This window comes from Mesoplodon mirus (genome assembly GCF_964341445.2).
Source record: "Mesoplodon mirus genome assembly, chromosome: 5".
Lineage (NCBI taxonomy): Eukaryota > Metazoa > Chordata > Mammalia > Artiodactyla > Ziphiidae > Mesoplodon > Mesoplodon mirus.
The window spans coordinates 138245481-138273449 of NC_138980.1; the positions used below are offsets into that span (position 1 = coordinate 138245481).

General features: G+C 39.9%; 1 protein-coding gene across 3 annotated transcripts in view; it reads left to right on the forward strand.

The window, feature by feature from the left end:
* LOC309803775 (3',5'-cyclic-AMP phosphodiesterase 4D) overlaps positions 1-27969 on the forward strand; it is a 575480-nt gene that overhangs the window by 490655 nt on the left and 56856 nt on the right. The gene's annotated exons all lie outside the window — the stretch shown is intronic.

Below are 27969 nucleotides of genomic sequence, written 5' to 3' on the forward strand. Positions count from 1 at the left end.
GAGTATTATAAAAGATTGCACCAATTACAAGGTACTTGACCTCTAGGTACTAACTTACAGTTTACTTAGAGTAAATTAAGAAATATATGTTTACTTGGAAAGTTCTTAAAGTCTAAAAATAGTGTGCTTTTTGTAAAGAAAGCCCACATCCTGTTTTTCTTTTTTAAAAAAAGTAAAGCCCATTAGAAATAAGAGGTAGCAAAAGGTATTAAATTATTTCTGTCATAATAGCACAATCCCACATCAGATTTTAAATATTAATATGAAAGAATAGGCAAAAGATAATGGCACGGGCTTCAGTTCTAACCCAAATAAGGCAGGAAATTTAGTGAAATCAGTTTTCCTCTAATCTTATGTGGGAAAAAAAGTGTCATATGGCAAACCCATATGATTCCAATCTGCTGGGCTTATTCATCCCTGCAGTGACATTCAGACTTCAGAAACTATATCAGAAACATAGTCAATATTTCAACACCATCATGCAGGCTAGAAATGTGGGTAAGGTATGTAATAACGTACTGCATTTCAAAAAGAAGTGTCCTTGGACTTCCCTGGTGGTGCAGTGGTTAAGAATCCACCTGCCAATGCAGGGGACACGGGTTCAAGTCCTGGTCCGGGAAGATCCCACAAGCTGTGGAGCAACTAAGCCCATGCACCACAACTACTGAGCCTGTGCTCTAGAGCCCACAAGACACAACTGCTGAGCCCACACGCTGCAACTACTGAAGCCTGCATGCTTAGAGCCCATGCTCTGCAACAAGAGAAGCCACTGCAATGAGAAGCCCTCACACCGCAGCGAAGAGCAGCCCCCGCTCACCACAACTAGAGAAAGCCCGCGCACAGCAACAAAGACCCAACGCAGTGAAAAATAAAATAAATAAAATAAATTTATATGTATAAAAAAAAGTGTCCTGATTGGGACAAGATGTTGATCATATATCTTCTTCTCTCTTCAGAAACTTATGGCTGTTTTCTTCCTTGCAACTCATTCTCCGTAAAGGCATGTTTTCTCTTCTTTTCTCCATAGAATGAAAAAGAAAAAGAAGAAGGATCAGTATCTTAAAAATAAGCTTTCCTACCACTTGGGGAGATGACCAGCTTCCTTTACTAGTCACTCATTTCGCATGATCCTCTCCTGCCTCAACTTAAAATGTTCTCCCACACGTGCACCCTCTCCTATAACAAATACACCGTTCCCATGACTTTACACCTTTGTCCATGTTATTCTCTTTATCTGGGACCCCTCCTCACCTCCCCACTCCTTCCCCGACTCCACCCTTGCTCCTCTTCCCTGCACCTAATTCCTCCTGCTTTTTGATGTATCAAGAATCAGCTCCTCTAGGAAGCCCCCCAAGAATAAGTTAGATGCCTCTGTGTTCTGAATGTGCTGTCGGAACCCTCCTCAGTGGTCCACTAGGATTGTTTGTTACTTTCCTCACTTCTTGACCAGACTGAATTTCTTAAGGGCAAGAACTTATCTATTCATTATTGCATGTCCAGCATCTTATCCAGTGTTTAGTATATATTACGTGCTCAGTAAATGTTTGTTGAATGAATCAATGAATCAGTGGTTTTCCATTAGGAGAGTGAAGAAAGTATATTTCTTAGAACAGAATCCGAAAAGCACACAGGAAGAATTGGGACAGTTTTGGTTGAGGTAAAAGTACTTTGACAGGGACCATCTTTGAAACTCCATCTACTCGGGCCTCTTGTATTCTTTGTCAGATAGGAATATTAATTCTCAGATCCTATCAAAGGAGATCTAGTTATTAAGGGACAAAACAAATTGGTATAAAATCGAATTTCTTATAAGAGAGTGTCAAATCATATATCCTAAAGACAATATTATAATGAAATGTCTCAGTAGGTTCCAAATACTAATACATGTAATATCATATGATTAAAACAGTATGAGTCAAAGGAAGGAACAGGATGTCTAGGTTTTCAGATTATTTGGTATTCCTTAACAGAATATTTTATTAGTGTATAGTCTCTTGACAATTATTTCCTGATCTTATGTCCCAAGGAAACTTTAGACTTAAGATGTTTATTCTGCAAAGATAGGTGTGTGATATTTTATTTTCATTATAGATATAACAAGTAGAATTCATTTATCCTTTGTGACCAGGGAATAAAAGGAACCCTATGTGTAGAAAGCAGTGAAATCTCCAAAATATGAAAATTGAGTGTGGGTGAACTTGATTGAAGTCAGTGTGTAAGGCAAGCATAGAATCTTCTGACTTTCTTTCCTTTAATAAAACTTAATTATTTATTTATTGTTAAGGAAAGTCGGAGACCCTGTGGACATTTCTACAACTGAAATACTCCTTACACTTGGAAGTCAGGCTATTTGTTGGAAGGATAGAAAAATAGCTAATGCCTTAAAAAAAAAAACTAAGCTTGGAGAAGGGATCATCACTAATAAGATATATTAATCCATGTATTGCTGATTCTGTGATTAAATACTTTTTTAAAAAAAAAAGTTATTTGGTGTGGGCTTCCCTGGTGGCGCAGTGGTTGAGAGTCCGCCTGCCGATGCAGGGGACACGGGTTCGTGCCCCGGTCCGGGAGGATCCCACATGCCGCGGAGTGGCTGGGCCTGTGAGCCATGGCCTCTGAGCCTGTGCATCCAGAGCCTGTGCTCCGCAATGGGAGAGGCCACAACAGTGAGAGGCCCACGTACTGCAAAAAAAAAAAAAAAAAAGTTATTTGATGAATGAATAAAAACAGATGGTTTATTGAGATTTTAGAGAGGAGTAACAAACTCTAGTTAAAAAGAGTCCCAATCTGAATGAACAAATCACCATGTTGTGCAGGATGTTGAAAATTCACTGCCAGTAGATTCATGGCCTGTTCTGAGTATTTCATTCCCATTTGGCTCACTGTGATAAAATACTGGGGCATGGGTAATCTTTAGGACCTGACAGCAGACTCCACTTTAGCAGGACCAGCATCAGGGCTGTGTGATTTCCTTTAGGAGGCAATGTAGTCTACCTAGCCCCAAATGGACCAATGAGAGCTTGGCTAGGACTTGCTTATGGTAGCCCATAGAACTCACCTGAAAGAGTACCAAGGATGCAAATGTCACCTCAGCCAATTGGCCTATCAGTTGACTGAAAAACTAAAACACATTTCTAATGTATTTTAGCAAAATATGATATTTTGAAAGGGGCCTGAAATATAACAGGGATCTTAAAGCTGGATTTTTGCTTCTTTCCAGACTTTGTCTCTTTGTCTGTCAGTCAGTCAGTCTCTCTTTCCGTCTCCTTCCTCTTGTGAACTGGTATGTAACAAGAGAAAACATATATATTGTTTCATGTTTCTTTATTAATAACAACAACCAAACACTTGAATTCTGGCCACCATCCACGTCAGATTTTTAATTTAAATGGTCTCTTCCTTGGAGTTACCTTGGAATTAGGTTCTTATTCCCTCTCTGTCTCTTTTGTATTTCTGAAAGATACTCATCAATTTAAAATAAGAATTCCAATTTCATTCTAGAGAACTAATACTATCCAATTCTCACTCATTTTTTAATTTCTTTTTCATTCCCCATACCTCTGCCACTGCCAAATAAACTGATTATCTCAGTTTTTATCTTCTCTTTTATACTTTTAAGGCAATAACTGAAATTGGCTTGCTCCGAGGCAGATACTCTAGGTGACAGGATAACTTGAGGCAAAAATGGTTTGAATCCATTTATGGGTAGTTTTGATCACATCTATCAGTTTTATGACCTGCCGTTCATAATAGATCACTTCCTAACCTGACCCTGGCCCTGGCCCTGGCCCTGGACCAGTTTAGAAAACTACTAGCATAGTTACTGGTTGACACTTAAATGCATATCTTCAAGTTTAGTGATCTGAAGGAAAATTTCCAGAGGCATGATAATAAGGAAATTTAATTAAGAGCTCATGTTGACTCAGGAATATTATGTACATCATTGATCCGTAGTATAGCTAATACATTCATTATGCTGCAGGTTTCAAGTGATTTCTTAGTACATTGGCCAATCAGAGTGGAACCTCTCTCAACAGGAAGGTTGAAAGAGACAAGGCAATGAAACTTTCATCTTCACTGGGAGTGAACTAACTTGCCAGATCTGGGCCATCAATCATAGTGAATATGTTCAAAACAAATCATACATCTTCCACAGTTCATTGTATTCATCAGTAATTTTGAAGTCAGCAGTCCAAAGTAGTCACTTTTGGCCAAGTTTTCCATAGCCTGTGGTTTAGGCAATATGCCTCAGCTGTCTTTTTCAAGGCTATGTTTCTCAGATAGTTGGACTCCATGGGCCAGTGTCAACGAAATCTGAAAGGACAAAAGGGTGGCCTCGTTTATAAGGAAGGTCATTACATTATATCTTTGAAAATGCTGTCTTAAAAATCAAGTCATTGTCTAAAATGTCTTGGAATCACTTAGGACTTGAATGCATGAATAGATTGGAAGACTGAGTTTCCCACTCATGTACTGTGCTAGCACTCATTGTATAGGTAAAAAAGTGCAGTATGAAGTGTTTATACATGGGGGGGCAGGAGAGTGTTCAAACATGACATAATTTGTTGTCACTGTTCTGATTGCCTCTTTAAAAAGATGTTTTATTTGGAAATCATATCAAACATAATAGAAAGCTTTGTGAAGAGTACAGAGAACCCATATGTATTCCTCACCCTGACTGACCCATTGTCAACACTCTGCCCCATGTGCTGAACACACACACACACACACACACACACACACACACACACACACACATATACTTTTCTTCTTAGAAGCCCTTGAGAGAAAGCAGCACACATCATGGCCCTCCATCCTCCAACTCCCCAATCTATATCTCCCAAGAACAAGGATACTTTTCTAAACAACTATAATATAGTATCAAACACCTGATTGCCTTTGAATATTTCAGCATGAATTGTTTTTATACCTTTTTAACTCAAATTCTAACCCAGATACTGAAACTGGTAGAAAGAATAACTATCTAAAAAAAGTCATATCACTCACATTTTAAATTTTGCCAACAAACATGGTATGTCAGTATGTGGGAAATGACTCAATGTTGGTTTTAGGAAAAATACATGTGTTAATACTAATAGAGATTTCCCTTAATAAAGAAATCTTATCTGTTTAGGGATGCATCTTATCAGTGGCACTACAGTTAGCTAGCATTCATTAGGACAGACAGAACATCTTGTCTTTCTGTATTTTTGACCCTGTTTTTCCTCTTGTGATCAGATAACCCCAGGTTTTGAAAGATTTCAGTAGTTTCTACTTAGTCAGTGCCCTTGCCTTTCTCCCTGGCAGTAAGCAGCAGAGAAGTGGAGGGGGCATTGGTAATGCCAGATGGGTTTTGGAGAGATCAGGGGTCCTGTGGTCATTATCCTGACACTACACCACAGCCATTCCTTCACTGAGACAGTCCCAAAATGGTTCTCGTACCTGTTTTTATCTCCTATCTTATTTTTTTGAATGCAGGTTTACATTACTGTGAATAAATAGAACTGAGATTTATGTTTAATAAGCTATGTAGCTAATTTTGATAACCCATATCTGACAGTTGCAATTTTTTTCCCAAAGAGCCTTGAGCTGGTATATCCCTCTCCACCCCAGTGTATCCAACAATATGCCTATGTATTGGGGGATCCAATTGAGAACAACAGTGCTTCAGGGATTTAGAATGGGCAGCAAGATTTTCTGTAGGAGGAAGTTGTGATGCTGCAGCAATTTATGAAAAACAGGTCCCTTGGTAACTATGGTGGACACTATAGTGGCACAATCCTGCAAAGTCGTCCAGGAGGTTGTGTGTTCATCCAGTGACAATGTACACACAGAGGTGTGTCTCAAGTATGTGCAAACAACAAGTTTACTACCCTGAACAGACTCTTCATTTATTCATTTAATGGATTTACATTGAAAGGGAATGTTCCAGGAGCTGGGGATTTGGTAGTAAATAAGACAGCCATGGTCTATAACCTCACGGAGCTTACACATAAACTGTTTTCCTTTAAAATATTATACATTAAGAAATATTTGTTCTCTGACCATATGACCACCATATGTCATTCTATAAACCTTTCAGACATGACTCGGATCCACAAGAATTTAGTTTTAAAGCTGTTGGATCTGCAGGAGGAGAGAACATTGGCTTTGAATGACAAATCATAGAAAGAAATAATTTTGAAAAAGATCCTCCAGGTTGTAACGATATAACAAGAGCAGTGTGCTCAGAGGCTACTGAGTCAGAAAAAATATGTAAGCATCCATGTGTTCAAGTGTATAAATGAGTGGGGTGGGAGTCCGGGGGGAGAACCTTCCCAGAATGAGGACAGTGTCCTTCTTCATGGTGGGGAAACCTTTTTTTTTTTTTTTTTTTTTTCGGTACGCGGGCCTCTCACTGTTGTGGCCTCTCCCATTGCGGAGCACAGGCTCCTCACACACAGGCTCAGCGGCCATGGCTCACGGGCCCAGCCGCTCCGCGCATGTGGGATCTTCCTGGACCGGGGCACGAACCCGTGTCCCCTGCATTGGCAGGCGGACTGTCAACCACTGCGCCACCAGGGAAGCCCGAAACCATTTTTTAGTTCATCACTTCCAGGCTCCCATCAGCTTCCAGGCTGGAATGGCTTCCAAATTACGCTGAAAGGCAAATATCTGAATACTAGGGAAAGCTCCGGGGGTTCTTGCAGGGTTTTCTTTGGCCTATTTTCTCAAAATTATTTTCAGATAGTTCCAGAACAACCTTCTTAATTCACAATCTATCACTGCACAATATCTTTGAGTTAGAGTAAACCAGAAACCAGTCATCCGTTATCTAAATTTCAGCCTGGCCTATGTTAACACACTCCTTGTTGACAAGACTAAGCTATAGTCCTAGATCATAGGTGAATAGGAGTTTTATTAATGGTGTTTGTATTAGTTGAGATTGTATTTGGCTGTGAATATAGACATTTTAAATAGAAGTGGCTTAAACAAGGTAGATGTTTATTTCTGCATCATGTTAAAATCAGAAGGTAGGTAGTCCAGAGCTCATGGGACAGCACTTCTGTTTCATAAAGTCTTCAAGGACACATGCTCCTTCCATTATGTTGCTATTAGACGTGGCCTCAACGTGTAAATTCAATCCATGACCTGATATGGCAACCCCAGCTCCATCCATCAACTTCATATTCTAGCCAGTAGAAAAGAGAAGGGAATGGAGAAGGACACATAAAAGATATATGAAAGATGTCTTTTAATGAGAGTTCCTGAAACTTCCATATAACACTTCTACTTCCAAGCCATTCACTAGGACTTAGTGGTATGGTAACACTAGGACTCTGGGAATTTTCTGTTTTAAGTATCCATTTGCTTAGGTAAGAATTGGGATTCTAATAGAGACCTGATGAAGAAAAGCACCCGTATTAGGGACCAGCCAGCAGTCTCTGGCACAATGTTGCCTATTAATAATGTTGCATGTGTTTTAAATATTTGACATCAGTGTGCTGAAGTGTATTTGCAATATAATCTGTAGTATGATCTTGTACAGTACAAGCTTAGTAGCTGCAGTTTTCAGGAAAGTCATGTTAGGCTCTGCTAGAATATTTTACCTACCCTGGCTAAGGGTCTAAAGATTACATGTGCTAGCCTAATGAGTAATTTGAATGGTGTGTGGAAATAGATTCCCTACCTCAAAGCTGGTGTGTTCACCTAGAATTGGGGAAAGGAGAAACTGGTAGACCAGAACAAAAGTAGTTTGGGCTCTTAAAACTGTTTGAGGCTCTTCATGTTCTTACCAACTCATACCCTCATCTAAATTTGAACCACAGGTACATTTTAAACTTACAGTACAGTCCTAAAGTTCCACACGAGGATTACTCTGCTTGTTCTAACAAGATTGTGTCCCAGCAGGCATGCCACAATTTGAGGGTTACAAATAGGGAGGTCTGAAAAGAGAGGGGCAGAGGGGGTCATTTCTCTTAACTCTACTGCAGTGTCTTAGATTAAGGTAGATAATGGTTCCCTTTTTGCTGACATGAGGCAGCTATGTCACTAAATAGGGAGAATGAACAGTCACAGAGCTGATTTAATTTCCAGCGGGGTTTATGGAAGCACTGAAACATGCTGTAGCCAAGTGTTCCTAAAAGTATGAAGTAATCTAATTCATTCCATCATTACAAGAAATTAAAGCCAAGAGCAATTACATCCCAGTAGTAAAAAGAATCAGTTCAAATGCCATTGTTATTGACCGAATGAAGTGAGCTTTCTGATTGCCTTGACCAGCCAACATTTTAATTTTTGTCTGTCCATTTATTCCAAATCGCATTAGAGGGGCTTAAACTGATTTTGACCAAAGAAGCTACATTATTAAGGTGCAGTTTAATCTGAGAAGCTTAATTACTAGATTAGAGTTTTCAAATGGACGTGTCTTCTAGATTTCAGTAACTGGGGATGTAACTGTTAGTGATACTTTGTTTCTTAGTGTTCCTAAGTGGTTCAAGATGAAAGAAAGACTTAAATCTAGAGAATTGATTTTTTTCTGTTTCACCAAGAGTGTCTCTGAACAGAGGTGCCTGTTCTTTCAGCAGTAGGCTCAAAGCTCTTGTATGCTTTGGTGATTTGAGAGAATTGCTTCCATAGAGGAAAACCTTGGGCCGGTGTGGTACCCAGACTTCCGGAAGAGGTGGGGCTGGGCAGCTAAATGATGTATGATGAACTCTCCCATACTGTCCATATGATTTAGCATCCACACCAGGACACTTTTGAGAATGAAATGAAATGAATGCTATTCATATTTATGCTGGGATAACAAACATAAACCTGGTAAATTCAAGGCCAATTAGAATATATGAAACCCCTACCCATATGGAACACAGGACAATAGAGATCTAAACAAACAAATGAAATGGGGTGTTTAGGCACCCAGAGAATAAGCCATTCTGTAGGACACTAGGAGGGTCCCCTATGCCAGGGATTTCTCTTCACAGCACAGTTACTCTAATTGCGCAATATCTCAGAGCATGAGGCTTACTAGCCCCTGAACCATGTTAATATTCCTCTAACAGTCTAGTTGTTGATTCTCAGAGGTGTGAGAAGCTCTGGAAACATCACAGAAAGGTAGCCTGAAAAGGGACTGTTTCATGCTTTTTCAGTTCAATTCAATTCAACAAAAATATTGGATATCTGGTATGTGACAAACCAGTGTTTTGCACCAGAGATAGAAAAATGTATTGATATGGTCCCAACCCTGGGGAAATTCATTCTAGTAGTAAACAAATCATGACAATAGATTATTTAGTGATTTAATTTCTTGAAAAGTTGGCTTTCATGCATCAAATATATCTGCCAGTCTCTGTCTATAGAGGGAACTCCTACTGGGTGGTAACCTGGGTTTTCCAGACCCCTTACTCATGCTAGACACTATGATAAATAAAAGGGGCAAGTGGGTTGTTACAGTGACACTGTTTTTACTCAGAGGTCTTTGTTTTCCAGACTGTTAATTTTTTTTTTCCACCTGGAAAGCCCTTCCCAACCATCTGAGCTGTTCTGACCAAATCAGCAGAGACAAGCTACAGAGATTCAGGATGTCTGGGTTAAAAAGGTTTGCTTGTTTAATTAGATAAACAATTTGAGAGTATTTTCCAGGATTACTCTTCTTAGTCACATCGATAAAGGCTGGGAAGACCCTCTCAGTCAGTTAGTGAATAATAGAATCTAGGAGAAGAGTGAAACGCTGGAAGGAGCTGGAAATAATTCAGAAAATCCTAACATACTCCATGTGCCTGCGTCTAAAATTCCTCATCATGATGCTTTTCTGAGCACTTACCTTTACATACATTATCTTCAAAATCAGATCTTCAAAATCAATTAATCTTCAAAATCACCCTGTGATGTAGGTCCTGCTAGCGGCATTTTTCAAATTAGAAAACAAGCTTAAACAAGCGAATTAGCTTATATGAGGATCTCAGGCTAGTCAGTGGCAAAACTCAGGCTGGGAAACAAGGACTGACTTACTCCAAACACTGTTCTCTTGAATTTTCAGTCCCTCTGTGGCGCAGAATAAACCAGCATATAGTCCACTCAGAGATTAAGGGGAGCCGGGGCCCACCTAGCCTCGTTTCTAAGTAAAGGAATAAGGGGTGGTGGCAGCTCAGAGCTCCAGCAGGGGCTTTACTCCTGTAGAAGAAGCACCTTCCTTCTGCAGCCAGCCAGCCAGGTTCAATTCAAGTGCCAGTCTCACCCTGAAGGACAATTACGTTATCAATGGTTACTTGCCCTGATGAATTCATTTCTAAACTCTCAATCCCCACAAAGAGAGCAGGACCCTGGGGCCCCAGGGACCAACTCCTGGGGAGGAGGACGGGGCAGGCAGAAGGAGCAGTAAATGGGGAATTCGAGCTGCAGAATTTAAATTCTCAAAGGGTTGGATTTTTTCCACCCACTTATCTGCCAACCCCCTTCTTTTCTCCTCTGCCTCCCACAGTTTCCTTGTCCTTTTCACATAAACATTGTCTTCTTCATGTTCTCAGCTTCCAGTTGGCTGGACTTCTCCACTTTTAGAGACCCATGCCTACCCTTTCCTCCTTTGCCCCGGTGCTTGTAGCTCTCTGCCTCCTTTTCTCTCTCACTCCTAGGCTTCCACTGAAGAGAATTTGGAGAGTTGGAGAAGGAAAAGACTGTTTTTGTGTCTGGTGTGCCTGAAGCCTAGTGCCACGAGCTGGTTCTTGCCCCATCTGAGCCACCAGCCCCACTCTTGCTGTTCCCTAAATCCCAACCCAGTTTGCAAACTCTGATCATGAGTTACCAGGTGGAGGAGGGCTTGGACATTGTCTCCAGGAAGACTGGCATGCTTCTGCCTTAGCACGCATGAATTTCTTTTTCTTTTTTTAAAATTTTTATTTTATATTGGAGTAGAGTTGATTTACAATGTTGTGTTAGTTTCAGGTGTACAGCAGAGTGATTCAGTTAGACATATACATGTATGTATTCGTTCTCAAATTCTTTTCCCATTTAGGTTATTACAGAATGTTGGGCAGAGTTCCCTGTGCTATACAGGAGATCCTTGTTGGTTTTCTATTCTAAATATAGTAGTTTGTATATGTCAACTGTTCGAAATCGCTGTGACTGTTCATTTTTTGGATGAGCACCTCTAGACTGGGGGCTCCCTGAAGCCAGAGATCTGAATTCAGCTCTGTACATTGAGCATCTCTTAGAGTATGAGATACCCCCAACAGATGTCCAGATGTCCAAATATTTGTTGAGTAATGAGTCGAACCAAAGTTTAAGTAGATAAGAATGAATCAATGTCAATAAAATCAAAACAATGTCTAGTTTCCCAACTTTGTCCAGCAAAAGGACTTACCCCCTGGTAAAACCAAAACAGACAAAGTATATGGATTCCCTCCAGCTCCAGAACCCACCATCTTAAATCTTCTCCTGAGTGTCCCCCTCCCTGGGTGATCTCAGGATCACTGCTCCCCAGACTTTCCTGCTGCTCCTAGGGAGAGCTTGTCATCTGCTTCTATGCAGAGCTTCCTTTGGAAGGACTTTTGCATGAAGGAAGTGGCCTGTGAAAGGCAGGAATGGAGTAGATGGAAGAAACGAGGGAAGGAAGCACTGGATGAGCAAGGGGTAAATATGACTATATGTGCAGATGTGGGACTCCGGGGGGACTTGCTGACGGGAGGTGGGGAGTGTAGGTGGGGTCAACCACAAGGGATGGTGAGGACAGATGGGTCTAGTGAGTTGGATTTTAGAGGACATCCCAGGAGTCTAACTGAAGTTTAGATACAAACCTATATGCATTAGAATCCAGAATATGGTCTTGCGTAAGGAGAGATATTATTATTATTATTATTATTATTATTATTATTATTACAGAAGAGGTGCTTTGGGAACATAAAATTATTTAGGAGGGATTGAAAGAGGAAAAAACCCCTAAAAACTGAGGCAATAGCTAGGTTTTCTGGGAATTTCTTTGTAAGAGTTAAAATGTGGGCCAAATGGAAAGATTTATTTTTTCTTATTCATTTGCCAATGAAAGGGATAGGATGTGTGGCAGTTTTTGGGAAACAGTGCTCCCTGTTTGGTTGGGTCATTAGTAATTTTTAGGTCATTGGAGTCAGATCATTTTGGTCAGGCCAAGTTCCTCACAGCATACCTCATAGGGGTCCAGTTGGTGCATGGAAAGCTGAGATCATTTGGCCAAGACCGTCCCTGAGTAATTATTGGAACCTGGTAAGGAATCTCTGTCTTTTGACTCCAAATCAAATAGTCTTTGTGACCCTACATTAGCCTTGCGGATTCCAGAAACATTTAACTTAATTTTTCTACCTTGAAATTATAATGTCCTTATAGGCTTGTCTAAAACACTACTCTCAGGAAGACTTCTGTCACTTGTGCTAATAAGCACTGCAGATATTAGACGTTGCAATCTGGCCACTAAGGGTTATGACTTTTTTGTTGTTCCGTCCTTAAAATGTTTAACTTTTTAAAACTAGTTGCCAAAACTTTAAAAACAGATTTTGCATATAAAAACTCCAAATGTGGGGATTCTTTTGAAAAATCTGAAGATCTGGCAACAGTTGGCCATCATTCCCACATGTGCCCTCTGAAGTCTCCACCTACTTCCCCCTCCGTACCCCCAACCACATCCTTCATCCATTCATTCATATGATCTGTTTGGCTCCTATAAGGCTTGTTAGTGAGTGATCTATGCTTTATGTGTTCAACTGGTAAGCCTCTAGTGTCCTAAGGAACCTCACACATGTATGGAGAAATGACTTATGAAGTATCTGCATGTTAGACAGCTCATACCATAAAGAACCCTGTGTTCTACTTACGTCTCCCTTGCAGTAGAAAAGTAGAAGGAGAGTTTTTATTACAAAATGGGAAGAAGAAACAAGAGGGAGACAAAGCTAACAATTATTAAGCTAGATGATTCCTTACCTCCGTGTTTTCAAACTTATTGGTAGATTGCAAAATCAGTTTCATGGGTCACAATCAATATTCTTAAAATAAGTAGAATAGGAAACAGCAGAGTGAATCATACATGGTAAGAGTAAATATTTCATGTAAGTTCTATTTCAGTTCTTTATATACTGGATCAAATATGTGTCCAGTGTGTGTGTGTTTCAATTATGCATAAATTTCCTTTATATGGTGTGTATATCATTCTTTCACTTTCACTTAAATGCATGGTTTGTTAAACAAAGACTATAAACAAATTTTGCCATGACTATTATATATAACACACGAAAGTTGCTTTTAATAGGAATTCACTCCCTCCTACCTTTTTTTTTTTTTTTCAGTAGTGTGTATGTGTTAATCCCAAACTCCTAATTTATCCCCCCACCTTTCCCCTTTGGTAACTATAATTTTGTTTTCTATGTCTGTGAGTCTCTTTCTGTTTTGTAAATAAGTTCATTTGTAATTTTTTTTTCGATTCCACATATAAGTGATATAACATGATATTTGTCTTTCTCTAACTTACTTCACTTCGTATGATCATCTCTAGGTCCATACATGTTGCTGCAAATGGCATTATTTCATTCTTTTTTATGGCTGAGTAGTATTCCATTATATATATATATAGTTATAAATATATATGTGTATGTGTGTATGTATGTATATATAAAGCCACATCTTCTTTATCTATTCATCTGTCAGTGGACATTTAGGTTGCTTCCATGTCTTGGCTATTGTAAATAGTGCTGCTATGAATATTGGGGTGCATGTATCTTTTCAAATTAGAGTTTGCATCTTTTCTGGGTATATGCCCAGGAGTGGGATTGTTGGATCATATGGTAGCTCTATTTTTAGTTTTTTAAGGCACCTCCATACAGTGCTCCATAGTGGCTGCACCAATTTACATTCCCACCAATTGTGTAGGAGGGTTTCCTTTACTCCAACCCCTTACCTTTTTAAAGCAAACAGGTATCAAAACCTTCCTGTACATATTTTTTATATTAGGAGTCAGCACCCACACTTCTTCAAAAAATGAGCACAATTCACAATAGTATTCATTGTACTTCCTACTTTAAACAAGTATACTGGTCATAGTATAAAATGTGTTTCTTACTGTGGTTCACTGTCAAAAATATTTAAAAGCCACTTCCTTATTTCATATAATCTTCCCCCAAAACTCTGTATGGGTAGAGTCTGAGCCTTTAAGAAAATGACAGTCTCTACAGGAGTTGAAGTTCCCCATAATTTTTACTTGTTGGAAGGTCTCAGAGAATGCCAAAAAGGAATTAGCTGGGGCCTTGAAGCTGATGAATAAAGGGCACTTTCAAGCTGGGAAGCCATGATTATTAGGTCACCAGGACAAATTATGAAAACAAAATATACAGACTGGAATTAGAATGTGGACCTAAATATCCAGAAGCTTCTCCATTGGTTATTTTGCAACAAAAAATTATATGAATGAAATAAATAATGCCAGTGAAATGGTAGATGCACTGAGAATAGTGGTGTTAGCAAAATGGCAAAATTCATGAAACTTAAAAGTTGTATTTCAAGAGTTAAGGTATGTAATACTGTTTAAAAATATAAAGTAAAAAATATAAAGTTAAAATATAAAGTCACCAGAAGGACACACCACAGCAACTTATTTTAATGGATCTCAAACTTATCTTAAATCTAAACCCTTAATGAACTCAATGTGAAATGTCCACACATTAAATAAATAATTCTAGCTGGTAAATATATCCTGGAGATTTATAAAAATATTTATAATATATGTGTAGTCATTATGTTTTCAGACAATAGGAAGAAAATTGCTATTCAACTTTTTTTTCTCTCATCAAGGAGCTGTAATTTATGCATAAACCTGGAATACTCAAAATAAAATATGGTTTTGCAAGATCAGAGGATGGCAAGAAGTGTCCAAATTGTTTTGAAATAATATATATTTTAAAAAGCTAATCTTAAGAATGAAATAAAACATGAATGGCATGCTTTAAGCATCTAGCTTAATAAAATGACTACAGTTTTTTGTTGTTTTTATTGGAGTTTAATTGCTTCACAATGTTGTGTTCGTTTCTGCTGCACAATGAAGTGAATCAGCTCTATATATAAATACATCCCCTCCCTCTTGGACCTCCCTCCCAGCCCTCCCACACCCCACCCCTCAGGTCATCACAGAGCAGCGAGCTGAGCTTCCTGTTCTTTACAGCATGTTCCCACTAGCTACCTATTTTACCCATGGTAGTGTATATATGTCAATCCTAATCTCCCAATTCGTCCCACCCTCCCCGTCCCCCACTGTGTCCACATGTGCATTCTTACGTCTAAATAGTTTAAAGTAACAGGTACAATGAATACTCTTGCTCATTGTGTTAATTTTCAGAGAGATGCAGGGGCTAACTGCTACTAGTATCAAAAATATGTACAGAATTGTTTTGATAACTGTGTTTGAAGAAGAGATGAGGAGGAAATGGATGCAGTTAAAATCAGCTGTTACGTGTTACATGTAACAAACTTGATAAATATTTATAATTTTTTAAACAAATCATGCATTTAAGTTGAAAGGAAACCAACAAAACGAAATAGGCATATGGATATGTGATTCTTTAAGTTAGTCTTAAATTCAAATAAAATATGGAACATGGCCTGGGGTTCAACCTTCTGTGGGGTGTATTTTTAGCTCTATTTACAATGAAAAAACTGATAGATTGAGAAGTTCAATAATTCACCCAACTTTGCCACATTGCTAAGTTGCAGAGCCAACATTTGAGCCTAGGTCTCTGTCCCCAATGTCATGCTCTTTCTATCGCTCATGACTGTCATAGGAGGCCACTAAAATAGATACCTCTAGAAATCTTGGTTTATTGCTCACTGTGCATCTGGACTCCTGAAATGGATTATTTTATTTATTTATTTATAATTTTTATTGTTGGCTGAATTGGGTCTTCATTGCTGCATGCAGGCTTTTCTCTAGTTGTGTCGAGCGGGGGCTACTCTTCGTTGCGGTGCGTGGGCTTCTCATTGCAATGGCTTCTCTTGTTGCGGAGCATGGGCTCTAGGCATGCGGGCTTCAGTAGTTGTGGCTCGCGGGCTCTAGAGCGCAGCCACAGTAGTTGTGGCGCACGGGCTTTGTTGCTCCATGGCATGTGGGATCTTCCCAGACCAGGGCTCGAACCCGTGTCCCCTGCATTGGCAGGCGGATTCTTAACCACTGCGCCACCAGGGAAGTCCTGCAATGGATTCTTAACCTACCTCCTCCCTTCCTCATTTTATCCTCCTGGGCCACAAGTACACTTATGCAATTCCCTCAGTATCCATTAGCTCCAGGCCACACATTGAAGTATTCCACTCTGTTTCCCTCCTGCTCCCTGGAAGGAGTCTACTCTATCCGGGCTATTTTCCACCCACACATGGAACCTTTATTCAGGCTTCAGATGTTTGTTTCTTCTACTTGAAAAGAATGCCAGTTGACTCCCTCCCCCCACCCACAGCCATTCAAACCACAGACTGCGCCGAAGACCTCCATCCAGGTTCGCCTTCTTCCTGGAACCCTGCACACCTAGCTGCCGTCCATACCTTCTGCTCCCTGCCCTGAGCCACAGGAGCGCTTCCAAGCTGATGATTTCCATGCCACCTTCCACTGTCTCTAGGCAGCAACTGGTCACGTGTCTGATTTTCTCAGCAGGGTATTATAAGCTCCTTCCCAGGCCCAGGCCACTGAATCTTTCATGTTCTTGTATTTCACAGCAACAAGCATATCAGAGAGGCTCAATAAATATGTATGGATTGTTGGACTGCTCTCTTTATGGGATGAGAGAGAGAAAGGGGGAGGGAGGGGAGGAGGAAGGTTACTCTCTTGCCACTTCTCAACAGTACATGAGGGCATGAGGAGGGGAAAGAAGATGTCCTTGGTGGAGATTTCAAATATATGGGAACCTACAGAACATATGTATTGTATTTATGCTTTCGGACTCACCTGACATGATATAGAGCAAAGTTTTCCAAAGTATGCTTCAAGACATTATAGTTGTTGCACTCCAAGATAAAATATGTTTTAATAATACTTGTTAAATGACATTAAATAGGTCTCTTTGCTGTAGAGCTTCTAGCTTTTGGTAGGTTCATGTCCATTAAAATCACTGCTTCTTAAAATCATATGTCACATTTCCCAATGTTGTTTGACCACAGAATTCTCTTAGTAAGGAGACTCTCATAGGAATTATTTTCATTTAAACATTCTTTGGGAAATGTTGGAGTGATATCTCTGGTAACTTCATAGTAAGTGGTGTTCTGTCATTAACCAATGACATATTTGTACTTTTTAATAAATTTATTTATTTATTTATTTATTTATTTATTTTTGCTGTGTTGGGTCTTCGTTTCTGTGCGAGGGCTTTCTCTAGTTGTGGCGAGCGGGGGCCACTCTTCATCGCGGTGTGTGGGCCTCTCACTATCACGGCCTCTCTTGTTGCGGAGCACAGGCTCCAGACGCGCAGGCTCAGTGGTTGTGGCTCACGGGCTTAGTTGCTCCGCGGCATGTGGGATCTTCCCAGACCAGGGCTCGAACCCGTGTCCCCTGCATCGGCAGGCAGATTCTCAACCACTGCGCCACCAGAGAAAAGCCCCCGTATTTTTAAATGCTAGTGACTTTGCGTGATTTGGTGTGGTCTTGTGAAGGCTATTCTAGATCTTAGATTCTTCACTCATGTTCAGCCCAGAACTGGTTAATAATTGAAGGATGATGGTAAGAAAATAGTAATTGGCTTAGGATTGAGAACCTGTGAGAGTGGAAGTAACCCTTTATGTATGAAATGCCTTATTGTAGATTAATTTATTTAAACAACCTTATAAGTTGGGTCAGAATAATAGTTACTATTGATTGAGTACCTGCTATAAGTCAGATATACGTGCATTACATGCATTTTCACATGCAGTTCTCATAAAAATTAATTCCCAATTTATACAATGGGCTCAGGTATTTAAACGACTAATTTAAGATAACATGATGACTAGAACAATGGCAAAGCTGGAATTCAAATTCTGGGTGACTTAAAAATCTATGCTCTTTCCGATCTGTCATACTGCTTCCCATGGGGAACTCTACGGGTTGTGGGTCTTTGCATGTGTGTGTAAGAGCTTTCTTATCCAAATCTAAACCTCCCCAGATACTCTTGTACAGTTAGAAAACTAATTTCTTTTACTTAAGCTTGTGTATGGTGCCAGTTCATGCACAAGTAGACCATCCGTGTATATATGATATAATCTTGAGTGCTAAAACTTGCTCTATAATGTATACACATTTAACAAATGCAGGTTTACCAGTAGGCTGACGTGGCTTCTCACTCATATGTTCTACTTATAGCACAAGTAGTGAGTATAAAACTGGGACATAAGAAGTTACCCTTCTCAAACCTATTCATAGCCTATTTGAAAGAGCCTAGTCTTTCTTTGGACACCTTTTGTATAGATATATTTTTCTTAGCTCAGATTTCAATTCCCTTAAATGGGATGAATGCCTCTTTGACGTTACTTCTCTTTAGGTATCCCTAGTGAAGGGGAATAAGGAAACAAAGAAGGCAGCAGAGGTACCAATTCAGAGTAAAAAATTCTGGAGCAGTTTTGATTAAAACAATTATTTTCTTTTCTCCATTCTGGAAGGAATTCTTCACCTGGAGTCCTTGGGGACTTCAGGGAAGCCAGTGAACACTTTTAAAATAAAAACTCCGATGATATGAACTTATGTCCAATTTTCTGGAGAGGTTTGCTTTAGATTCTCAAAAGGTTTATTAGACTTCCAAAAAGGTTTATAAGCATTGTGCCTTTTGAAGTACAGGGAATCAAAATATACCTACCACCAGTGGCTCCTTTATGAACAATCACTTAAGGGAGTTCTCCTTCCATGTGAAAAGTCAGAACAAAGATAGGGAGATAAGGATAATGGAGTGTACAAGATAGAATAGTGAGCAATGAATCAAGTCTAGGTAATGGTGAAGAGAAATACATGATGTAATGTGACCATGAATTGTAAAGGTTGAGAAAGGATTCTGAAGACAGAAAAGTCATAGTCTAAGGAAAATCTAAAAGTCTGGAATTTAAAAATCTAAATTATTTTTTAAAGCATAAAACCAACAGAGTATGTATGTGTGGGGTGTAAGAATGGGGAAACAGATGGGGATGGGGTGGATAGGGGAGATGAAGTAGTGAAAACACAGAATAATCTAATGGGGAGGCCATAGACAGTATTTAAGTTTATTACACTGAGAGAGAAATAGAGATTTAAATATGGCTGTTAGAAAATAACACGAGCACTACAGATTGGCTAAACTCCGAGCGGCAAGAATAGGTAAGTAGGTAGGAGATCCAACTATTCTTCCAATTTTGATTTGCATGGGGAACCCATTCTCTTGATCTTGGTAGGATGGATGGTACACAGCCTTTAGTTCATTCACTTGTTCCCCTCAAACTTCATACCTGCATATTGATGGAATCTTTCAAAATTTTGCCTGATTTTGTAAAGTTCATTCTCTGTATTTATCATAATACCTATCATTTCAGGATAATATTAATATATCTTCCAAAAGACACTGTGATGCATGAACCATTCCAAAGTTCTGGCAATGTTAGCTCCTGATACTCTTTAGCAGCAGACAACAGAGTTCGAAAGCAAGAGATGTAGCATAAGAGATACATGAAGATGGATACATCTAGAGAGGCATACCCAGGACATGATGACTACTTAAATCTTACTTGGAAAGAAATATTCTTATTTGTTATAAAGCATGCCTACATTTTTTTTTTTTTTTTTTTTTTTTTTTTTGTGGTATGCGGGCCTCTCACTGTTGTGGCCTCTCCCGTTGTGGAGCACTGGCTCCGGACGCGCAGGCTCAGCGGCCATGGCTCACGGGCCCAGCTGCTCTGCGGCATGTGGGATCTTCCTGGACTGGGGCACGAACCCGTGTCCCCTGCATCGGCAGGTGGACTCTCAACCACTGCGCCACCAGGGAAGCCCCTATGCCTACTTATTGGTTATTTGCTCACAAATACTTGTTGAGTGCCTGTAAATGTCAGCAACCGTCCTACGCACTTATAGAAAAGCCTAGAAACATACATAAAAGTGACATAAACACAGTCATAGAGACAGAAGCCAGCAAATTGTATCTAGGTGGAAGGAATGTCTAAGAATGGCAGCCTTAGATGGGATGGTGAATAAGAGAATCTGGAATGGTGTGGAAAAGACCACTGGAAAAAAAAAGGCCTTCTGTGAACTCAAGAAGTATGGCATTCATAGAATAAGAAGGAAGGAGTTTGTGCAGCTGAATTTTGAGTGAGGAACTTACACATTAAAAACAGAGCTTAAGTAAGATTATTCTGACTTTATAAACAGGACTGTGGTGAGAAAAACCACACCCAGGGAGATCCAGTAGCCTGCTGTTACATGAATCTAGAAATATATAGATGAGAATTTGACTGAAGGTGGCAGTTGTAGAAATTAAGAAGAAATTGGTAAATCAATTGGCAAAGTATTAGATGAGAATATGGTTGGGGGCAGGGGTAGAGGGTATAATTATACAGCAGAGAAAGCAAGACTTTCTATTTATCAATAACTTTCTTTCTCAAAATACCTCAATTTCCAATGTAAAACATCCCTACCTGGTATACAGTTGAGCTAAACTCACAGAGGTCCAGAATCATGGTATTGGATGGGACCTTTGAAGACATCTGGTCAATTCTGTAATGCCCTCTATAGTAAAACCTGACCCCACCCCGGTTAATCAGTCATGAACAACTTCAAAACCAACACCTCACCCAGATTAACATAGTGTCAGAAGTTATAAAATAAGCAAGTACCAGAGCTGTGTGGGAAGTAGAGATCACCTAAGCAAACTCCTTACCTGCTATAAGGAATGCTTTGTGCAAGAACTAACAGAGATAAAGATGACTGTGTCATCCCTGAAGGTTGATGGAAACACAGATACCCTCCTACAAGCCCCCTCCCCATGGGAATCAAAATGACTCCTAAGGTTGTAACAGGAGTATGAAAATAACATACGTAGTTCTAATAGGGTTTTTTTTCAGTCCTTTTGCAAAATGTTTGTTGTTCTTTTATTGAAACAAATTCCCAGAGAGAAGCTTCCTCACTAGCATTTCTAATCTTTGTTGGTGAAATATAAATTGGGAATGAAAGTCATCTTACCTCAAACCGTTGGGTGTATATGGTCTGTTTTGGATATCAGTGGCTATGCCTTGATACTCTCTCCTTTGAAAGAACCTCCTGAGAGGTTCTCTCCCTACCTTTCTGGCAGCTTCTCCTCTCACACTAGGCCTCCTAACTGGTCTCGTCTTTCTCCAACCCTCTTCTCACACTTCCCAGGGTAATCTCTCTGAAAAGCAAATCTGACCATGTGACATTCTTGCTTAGATTTTTAGTGGCTCCTTGGGGAAAAAACCCATAAACTCTTGGAATAGTATACTAAATCCCCCATAACTGCCTCTCCACCTTAATCTTTGTCCATTGCTGGATCCCAAACTTAGCATTCTTCTCTGCTTGTAGCTACCTGAATGGCCTATGTTCTCTAACTGGCAGTGACACGTTACTCTCTATCTTAGATGTCACCTCCCATTTCTCACCTGGTTAACTCTTCATTTCATCCTTGGAGACTCAAGGCTGGCATTCCTTCTTTCAGAAAGTTTTCCCAGATCGCTCCTGAGATGTGGTAGTTGGCACCTTCCCTGTCCCCCTTATGCCGACTTTGCTGTACCTACTGCCTGGTTTTGGTGGAAACTTACATATGCTGACTTTGCTGTACCTACTGCCTTATGCCAACTTTGCTGTACCTACTGCCTGGTTTTGGTGGAAACTTACATACATATCTCTAATAATTGCCTTCCTCATTGGACTATGAGCTTCTTTAAACGCAAAGTTATTTCCTTCCATTTGGTGTACCCAATGCCTGGGACCTAGCAGGTGTTCAATATATGTTTATTCAAGTGAAAAGAAAATTATTATAACTAGTAGAATGTAAACTCCTTGAGAGTAGGCAGGAACTTTTAACTACCTTGTTCATTGCTAAATCTCCATCATTTAGTGCAGTGCCTGGAAAAGAATCTAGTAGGTAAGCAACACAAGGTTATTTAACTCACGGTCTCTCACTTAAAATAATCTACAAGGGGGGCTTCCCTGGTGGTGCAGTGGTTGAGAGTCCGCCTGCCAATGCAGGGGACACGGGTTCGTGCCCCAGTCCGGGAAGATTCCACATGCCGCAGAGCGGCTAGGCCTGTGAGCCATGGCCGCTGAGCCTGCGTGTCCGGAGCCTGTGCTCTGCAACGGGAGAGGCCACAACAGTGAGAGGCCCGCGTACCACAAAAAAAAAAAAAAGAAAAAAAAAATTCTACAAGGTTCTTGTTATTATCCCCAATCTACAGGTGAGGAAATTAACGTCCAAGAAAGATTAGGTGATGTGCCAGGGATTATGGCTTGTATGTAGTGGAATGGAGATGGGAACCACCTCCTACTCTTCTAGTTTCCATCAAGGAGTAATATTACTTATAGTCGCTCACATGTCACATAAAGTCCACAATCCAGATGTCTGATTAAGCTTGGCTCAAACTCCAATTCCTTGGACAAAATTCCTTCCTGATCTTACACTGAGTTCCAAAAGCTTCCTCCTCTTTCTCTGTCTCTTCTCAGTGTCAGCTCAGGCTGACATTTCAGTTTGAGCCAATCTGGCCTCCAAGCTCAGATTAAACAAAACAAAATCTCTTTATCTCAGCATTTTGTACCTTCAGTAACTTTATTAAAGACTGGGGGGAGTGGGAGATTTATAGGGTGAAATTATCCTGTAAACAAAACTGACTCCTTTCTGTTACACACACACACACACCACATATATTCCCACTGGAGCAACAAGCATATTCTTCCCCTTTCCTACGTGGAAGAGACCACAGGTTAGTTCTACCCAAACCAGTACTCCTTAAGTCCCATCTTCTGTAATAAGCAGCCTTGTCAAGCACTTTCTTGCACTCTCCCTGAAAGAAATTCTGGTGAATAGAGTTACGATGAATACAATATGATGACAATTTCAAAAGACTGTAGGGTTTTTTTGTTTGTTTTTTATTGTTTTTTATTTATTTATTTATTTTTGGCTGTGTTGGGTCTTCGTTTCTGTGCGAGGGCTTTCTCCAGTTGCAACGAGTGGGGGCCACTCTTCATCGTGGTGCGCGGGCCTCTCACTGTCGCGGCCTCTCCCACTGCGGAGCACAGGCTCCAGACACGCAGGCTCAGTAGTTGTGGCTCACAGGCTTAGTTGCTCCGTGGCATGTGGGATCCTCCCAGACCAGGGCTCGAACCCGTGTCCCCTGCATTGGCAGGCAGATTCCCAACCACTGCGCCACCAGGGAAGCCCCCAGAAGACTGTAGTTTTTAAGAGCAAGAAGTCTATTCCTTTGGAAGTCCCACTGAGCAGTCCTTCTGTTCATGCCTGACATGTCATGAGAGCATATGCTTATGTCAAATTTTAATACTGAGATTGTCTTAGATAAGAATAATCATCAGAAAAGCAAATATTCTGTAAATTATTAATTTTAGTCTACCAATAACATGGCTGAAGATAATGGTCTCACTGACTTCAGCCTTGCCTCCCTCAATCCCATTTACTGCAGAGTCCTAGAATTTTCCATGTTAATAAAACCAGATCCCCTATCGAGCAGTACTCCAAATCACTCAGTGGCTCCTCCTTTTGAAGATTCAGTCCAAAGCCCCTACACATGCCTGACAAGACTTCCATGACCAGTGTCTGTGGGTTTCTCCAGCCTCTTTCCCCCTGAGCAAGGTCCTACTCATGGGAGTTCCTTTCCCTATGTACACATATACATACATCTTTTGAACTCAGGCCCATGTGCTCATTCATATTATTTTCCCTTAAAAACTCTTCCCATCCCCTTCACTTACCTCCTGTTTCATTCTTTAAGCCTCAGCCTTCTCCCACTCCACCTCTGATTTAAATTTCCTTCTGTTATTCTCCCATAGCCTACATGCTTCCTTCTTTCAGAATGCTTTCTACAATATAGTATGCTGAAACTATCTCCACCCCTGGACTCTAAGCTTTCCTTGGATAAGGGGCACATTCTTTCATTCATCTTGTTTTTGCAGACTCTAATAAAGTGCGTGACACATACTTGGTGCTAAATAAATGTTTGTTGAATTTATGATGGTACTAGAAGTCAGTAAAATCCAGTCTTGTATTTATTTCATTAAAAAATTCTACTAGAGCCTTAGGCAGACCCAGAAAAAAAATCATAGATAGTGGGAAGATAGAAAAAAACTCACAAAATTATGTACACCTTCTCCTTGGAGGTTTTTTGAAGTACTAAGTGAAATTTTATATTTTTCATAAGATTTCAAAACTTGATGCCAGAAATACACTTGGAAATGAGAACAGCTTGCCACTGGCAAGCTCTGCTTAAACCTGTTACATGTACACATTGAAAGTGTATCCAACTCCTTCATGTATTTCCCATCAGATAAAATGTAGAGACAAAAAAAAGTCAGCAAAAGTTGGAGCTAAATTGCATCAATCTTTTACTGTAGCAAATTCAGGGAGTGATTAGCTTGAAGCAATACATGGTGAAGTGGAAATCATTTTTCTCCAGTTCTACCTACTTTAGACACTATCAATTCCATCCTTAGGAACAAAGAGGGAATTTGGGTGGGAATTAGGAAAGGAGAAGCTGGAATTGCTTAGGAAGTATACATTTAATTACTCGCTCTTAGGAGATGTTTAGTGAAGGGCTTTTTTTTTTTTTAATTTTTAAGAACAATCTGAATCAGCCGTTACAGTTTGTATTTATTATTTTTAATGAATGGAAAGCAAATGGTGTCCAAGGTAAAGTGATTTTTTTGGACTTGTTCTCTTCATTTACACCAATGGGGCTGTCTAGGAGTTATGACAAATTTATACAGACCTTTAATCAGTCAAGAGTTGGCAAAGAAACTGACGTCCATAGAGTCACACATTATGTAGAACGGATCCTTTTACCTCAATGGTCAACATCGCTGTAAGTTGTGGGTAAGAGTAAGCGGCTGAACATTTCACAAGAAAATGACCTCAACCTCTAGCTCACTGCTGTGGCTCTGAGGCAATTAGTTTTTTCCTTTTCAAAAGGAAGCTGCTGCTTCAGCATCTTCTCCTGGAGCTCCTGGCACCATTTCAGGCCATGTGTCAGGGGAACCCTTGATCACATCACAATGACGGAAGCCAAGTGCTGGCCTGCAAGAATTGAGGACTGTTTGTTCACAGAAGATCCTGAGCAGAAACACGGGTGTCACATAGTTCAAGGGGGCCTTGAAGGAAACTGATGCTGCTGTAGGAGGGGACTTCCAAAGGCTCAAGTTATTTCTCAGTTGCTGTTCCAGAGCCCTCTCCTGGCTTTTATGGAATTTGGCCAAGAGTTGTTGCTTAGACAGTTTCTCCCTGTAGTTCCTTGACTTAGCAAGATTTTGGACGGGAAAATAGAAGAGTTTTCTTATATTTTCAAGTAGTGCCACAGTGACTGCTACTCTCTGGGGAGAAAAGTATTTTATTCATGAATGCAGTATGTGTTCTTGGTAAAACCCCAAATTAAACTAGCTCACTGTTTTTGTCCTGCAAAATGTTGGTGACATTTAGGTGTGTTGTTTGGTGTGCTGACTCAGTTTCCTGGAGGATAGCTGGCAACTCCACATTGAGGCTTTTTTAGTGGGGATGAAAAAGTCAGTTACTTGATGTTTTAGAACATTTGGGGTTAAAATTCCTAAAAGTTAAGCTTTAACACTGATCCTGAAAAACTGTGGCTAACTGTATTGCCTATAAACCTAGGAATTTGGAAAAAGTAGTATTCTCAGCTCTATGCTAATATCAACAGTAATTCTTTATTTGAGCAACAGTTTTATAGAACATACTGTTCTTTGCTCTGTTGTTAGTAATTATTTTCTTACTTATTGGTATGTAGGTGTGCTCTGGTCATTTTTTTTTTCTTTTTTCATTCCCCAGATTTATACAGTGCATGCAGAAGTAGTTAGAATTTAAAATACATACACAATAAAGGTGTTTAAAAAAATAAAATAAATAAAATAAAATACATACACAGGCCACATTCTAATTGTACTCAAATGCTGATTTTGTCAAAATGACTAATCTATAATTGGGACATAAAGTAGATCTTCTGAAACAAGCTGTCCCTCTTGTCGCTGTACTGCCTTCTTAAGAGCAAGTCCTGTATTTAAGTACATAATGTCTTGAGGCATTGAAACTTTACTGAATTACTTCTTCACTATTACAATTAAAAATTAAACACTGAAGTGTAATACGTGGTGCCACATCCTGCTAGGTCCAAGGCCTATTTCTGAAAAGCTTTGAGGAGTTGGTGAAGATGGGAAGGGGACTGGGAGGTCCCCCTGGGGATCAGACTTTGGAAATGTTGGAGAGTAGGGGAGAGGAACACGGAACACCAAGCCTTTGAGGTGTGGAGAGGGGATTCCTGGCTTCCAGATATAACCAGTGACTGGAAAGATGGCAGTGAACAAATCCTACATACAATGGTCATGCATCTTTAATCCATTGGATGAACTAACTATGGATAGCCCAAATCAAATCACCTAAAATAAGTTAATTTCCTCTAAAAATTCCTACATCCTTATTTTATACCTTGGAAGAAAAAAGCCAGAATAAAACCATATAGTACATGTACTTCCATCACAACTAGGTAATGCTATAGTTGCATATGGAAGATATTAAGTAAAATGAAAATGTGTTATGGTCATAGGCTTAATTATTATTTGTGATCTTTAGGGTATGGGATTACAAGGAACTTTCTGCATTACATCTTTGTGTAATGTTTCAAATTTTATAACAAGCATGTTCTATTTTTATATACTTAATCAGGGATAGGCTATAAAGATAAAATACTTTATACTTACGATTTAAGATTATCTTTAAGGCTTTTCCTTTTGTTGGGGGAAAAGCTCCAATCACACTTTAATTCACCTGGCAAGGTTGGGTAGTTGTTGTTCCCCAAAAGTATATATTTACAGAGATTGGTGCAGGAAAAAAAAAAAAGTGGAATAAAAGAGGCAATTTTTAACCTAGAGTGCCCAAAGTGAATAGCAAACAGTTCAAGAATCCCTGATAATAATAAGCCACATGGCCCATGTAACAAATACTTTGAAAGTTATTCTAACTTTTACAAATGTTATATAAAAACCTATCTGGAAAATCCCAGGTGCCCGAGATTCAGTCCATGAATTTTTTTGTTGTGCCACTCCTCATTTATGGAGTCTAAATTTCAAGGGCAGGATTTCTTCTCCAATACCTGTAGATTCGAAGACCAAGGAAAAGGATCTCACCAACTTCATGTAAGCTTTTCAGTGTATTCTTTCTAATTGACAGTAACAAAGTTTCGTAAGATGAGCTCTTGGGAGATTGGATGTTTTCCCTCCTCTAAAAGGTTCGCTTACCTGCACGCTAATATAGTGAAGTTCCCTGCAATTGATCCCTTACTGTAGAGCTCCCCCAGGGTCAAATTTTGTAAATAGAACCTGCTTCCATACGGTGTCTTTGGATGTGGTCTTTCCATTTTCTCACGTTTGTAGTTTTTTCTGTGCACGGTGGGTAGAAACACTCTTCCAGACTCTTCCCATTGGCATCGAAATACCCTCCGGGTCCCTGATCTGCAATTCCACTGACGAAGGAAGCATGTATGCAGGACAGGCGTAAATTGCCCATACGGCGTGCTGCATTCACATTGCTCTTCCTTTACTGTAACTCTTAGACAATTCTGAATGTGAAAACACAACATATTGCCAAATCTGTGAACTCTAAGGCGTTCTGACCCACAACATTGTATGTTTTTGTTTGCTTGCTTATGTCCACCCCGAAATTTAGACGTATGGTTCTTAGCAGAGGCTGGGCTGGGAACTGAGGGTCTGGTCTTAATAGAAATACTTCTGATTGCACAACCACCCTGTCCTCTTGAAGTAGGTAAATCCTA